The sequence below is a fragment of the Pteropus alecto genome, unplaced genomic scaffold (genome assembly GCF_000325575.1).
Source record: "Pteropus alecto unplaced genomic scaffold, ASM32557v1 scaffold131, whole genome shotgun sequence".
In the NCBI taxonomy this organism is placed as follows: domain Eukaryota; kingdom Metazoa; phylum Chordata; class Mammalia; order Chiroptera; family Pteropodidae; genus Pteropus; species Pteropus alecto.
In genome coordinates, this window is record NW_006434709.1 from 4442344 (window position 1) to 4446506 (window position 4163).

The 4163-nt window shown below is 33.6% G+C and overlaps 1 pseudogene; it reads left to right on the forward strand.

The window, feature by feature from the left end:
- The first annotated feature begins 411 nt into the window (after nt 1–411).
- LOC112478099 lies at nt 412–592 on the forward strand (annotated as a pseudogene).
- The last annotated feature ends 3571 nt before the right edge of the window (nt 593–4163 follow it).

Below are 4163 nucleotides of genomic sequence, written 5' to 3' on the forward strand. Positions count from 1 at the left end.
AGCATAGATGAGGGAAATGGATCAGAATGCATTCTGAAACTTTGTAGAAACATCTTCCAGATTGAGTATACTTCAGGCTTTAATAAAGCACTTAAAGGGCTCATGTTTTCCTCAAGCCATGCACAAGAAACACTCCAAATGTCTCCCCTTTGTCCTATTGTCCCTAGTATCTGAATATGACCTTCATCCTACACATGCTTCATGATCTTGTACCTAATTATAATGGAAGCTCTCTCAAGGGATATTTATTGTCCTTTATTTTCTACATACAACAAAATATTATTAGATATCATCTCTCTCTTTTTAATTTATAAATTTATTATAGTCTTTTAATGTCATTCTTACTCCAGGTAGAATAAAAACTTTAATCTAGCCAAGACTTCAAAAGGTCTTTTAGATATGATCTCCAGGATTGCTTCTCAGCCTTTTGGCTAAGATCAAGTGTAGATATGGTCTCCAGATTATTTATAATTTCTGATCTTTTACATTTTTTTATGATTTCATTCTTACCCAAAGTAGAAAGCAAATCTGACTTAAGTAATTTAACTAGGACCTCCATTTTTGTAAATCCTGCAGAGGGTCCTTATGTCCTACTTAATACATCCCTTTATCCTTTTAGAATCTTCTTTCTTGGGAGGATCCCCCTATCCTCTCACTCACACATCCCCAGTGCAAATCTCATGGAATGGTGTGTGATGTATTTCTAACAAGGTTAGTTAACTTGAACTTCATTCAAAATTAGTTGATGCTACTAACCTATTTGTGCTTAGCAAATGTAGGTGTTCATTTTATTCTCTCATTCATTCATTAATTGGTTATTTACAAAATAACTCTCTATGTGATAATCCCTTTGTTAGCTCTTAAGATATGGGCTGATTAAGATAGTTATGGAGCCCAAGGGACACATAGTTTAGATAAATGGATTATATCTGAATGACTAAATTTAATTTTATGAAGGCAGAGACTTTGTCAGTCAATATACAGCTGTCACAATGCTAAGAAGTGCCTAGCACATCAAAGGTGCTCAGTAAATATTTGCTGAATGAATTAAAGACTAATAGGGCTTAATAACAGCAGAAACTTAGTCTATCTTTTGACTATTACAGCCCCAGCACTTAGAACAGCACCTAGTTCATAAAAGAATTTTGATAAATGTTTAGCACTAGCAATGTGATGGGCTTGTGACTGGTGTATAATGATGATTATAATAACAATAAGAAGAAAATATATTGGCACTTACTATGTGCCAGTATGAGTCTGAAAAAAAGTTCAGTCTCCATAGAAAGCTTATGAGGTCAAAACTGTTACAATCCCCAGTTTCAGCTGAGGAAAACTTAAGTAACTCATACAAGACACACAACTAGTATGTATGGAGCTGAGATTTAAGCAAATGATCTCCTTCAAAATCATACGCTCTTAAGCAATTTACTATTCTGTCCCACGCAAATTTGCTCGTTTGTTTTGGATTCAACTATAGCCAGACTTTTGAAAGTCTTGAATAACAGACTCAATGGTCTAAACGTATTCCTCTGTTTTGTTTTTTTTTTTCTCTCTCCCTACTATTATGGATCCTGCTACTCATATTTCTCTAGCAGTTCACAGCTTTAACATAGATTCCTCCAGAGAATCCTCACTTATTGAATGTTCCTGAGATATATTGTAGAAGGACGACTCCATCTACGGTTTATAAACAATATCAAAGAAGAAAAGAACTGAAGAACTCAAGAGAGTAAGCAAAAGCCTGGAGAAAAAGCTTGATAAGACGGACTACACTAAAACGAAGTGACAGCAGAGGAAATAATGTGCTCAATCACAGACAAGTGTTGTCTGGACAGTAAGGGAAGAAAAGATCATATCAATGGTTTAAGCACTGCTGACTGAGGGACTAGAGGTACCATTAATTGAAATTTTAAAATTGTCCCAAAAGATTCAGTTTTTAAAATGTTGAGTCAAAAGCAGGAATCAGCAAACTACAATCCATGGACTAGATCAGGCCCATCACTTATTTTTATAAATAAAATTTTATTGGAACACAGCCATATCCATTAGTTCACATGCTGTTTATGGCTTCTTTCCAGTTACAATGGTAGAGTTCAGTAGTTGTGGTGAAGACCATGACCCACAAGTCTCCAATATTATCCCTGCTCAAAAGTAATGATTAAATTCTAACAGATGGCTAGAAATATTATATTTATCGGTTTTTGAAAGTTTACGAGTGTGTTTCTAAATGTTCAATTAGTTAATCAATGTTGCTGAACCCTGAAACTGAGATACACACTTTCAAAACAAATTCCCTGATACATAAATTTTGCATACATCAACCTAACCTAGGAATGTCCAAGGCCCTATAATTGAATCAACTTAGTTCATTACAACTCAAAAATATTTATTTAACACTGTTCTTAGGATTAAATGGTCAGTGATACAATGAGGACAGGCAAAAGTAGTAGTTGTAGGGATAAAATAAAGTCGTAGTTTTAACCTCACTAAAATATTAATGTGTCCAGAGCAAGGAATGCCACCAAATCCAGCCCATTTTCCTTCTTCTAACATATTCTCAGGGTTCTTCTCCTCTTTTCTCTTTGACCAACCTGTAAGGCCACCATTAAGTCTCTTTTCTTCCACTGAATGGAGTGAAAAAAAGCACTTCTGTGGGAGGTCAGAGACTCACATTCTAGATCTTTTTTATTATTTCCTGGGTAATCATTTTGCTACCCTGACACTAGTTGCTGTTTCTGTTAAATGGTGATAATTTCCTACAGGTCGAATACAGTTTCCATTTCTAAGCTCTTGCCTTATTTTGACAACTTACCACTCTGACTCCTTTTAAAATGTCATATGTACATCAATGCCTTATATAGTGGGTTGAATGTATCCCCCAAAAGATATGTGAGAGACGTGATCTTATTGGCAATAAGAGTCTTTGCAGATATAATTAAACTAAAGATCTTGAGATGAGATCATCCTAAGTTATGATGGAATCTAAACTCAATGATGGTGTCCAGATAACAGGCAGGAAAAGAGAAGACACAGACAGACCCAGGGAAGAAGGTTATGTGAAGACAGAAGCAGAGATTGAAATGATGCATTTATAAGCCAAGAAACGTTAAGGATTGTCAACAGCCACCAGAAGCTAAAGGCATGGAATAGATTCTTTCTAAGAGACTCCCGAAGAACTAACCTTGCCAGCACCTTGATTTTTGACTTCTGGCTTCCAGAATTGTGAAAGAATAATTTCTGTTCTTTTAAGTCACAAAATTTGTGGTAATTTGTTAGGGAAGTCCTAGAAAATCAATACACCTTATTAAATAATTTTGGTTTTCTAATTCTCTATGTCACTAAAAATGAAGCATTGCTATCTGCTTTATTTATTATTATTATTTTAGCCTTATAGGATGCTATAATATTTTAAGATTATTTGTTAAGTAATAAGTCACAGACTTTGAAGAAACACTATTTCTCCCAAGGGTTCTTTTTTTTTTTTTCTTTTTTAAAAAGTGAATCCTGCATTTATTAGAAAGTACATTTTCCTAGCTGAAAATATCTTTTGAAAAGCACAGCTCAAAACTTCTGTTAGAAGCTTTTAGACTTACCTGCCAAAAAAATTAGCTGTATATCAAGATATAATTTGTTTTCAAAATCCCATTCTAGTGCATTAAACACACTTACTTTTCAATATAGACCTTTAATGTCTCTTCTTTGTTTCTGGACTCTAAAACCAAATGATTCATGTGTTCAGACAATTTCCCCCCTTGAATTTAAGGTTTTAAAATAAGGTGTTTTCCTTTTCAAAAAGAGGCTGGATAACTGGCTTTATTTGGAATTTAAAATGTCCACTGTTTATGGATGTTAACTCACATTTATAAGCAAGATTTCATCAATTATGTATGTAATGGATTGCTAAATGTCACTCTTGTGCTTTACTCTTAAAGTAACTACATGTTACATGCTTAGGAAAATATCATAATTATAAAGTAATTCTATGTTCTAGTAGATTACTTAGTAATTATACTTAATATTGTAGTTCCAATATTGGCTACTATGAAAGCTCATTAGAAAAGGCAGAAATATGTATTCTTAATTATATCTGCCACAAAAGAAGTTAATGTTAATTGAAATGATTTATAGTTATTATTGTAACACAATTAAAAGTATTCACTAGT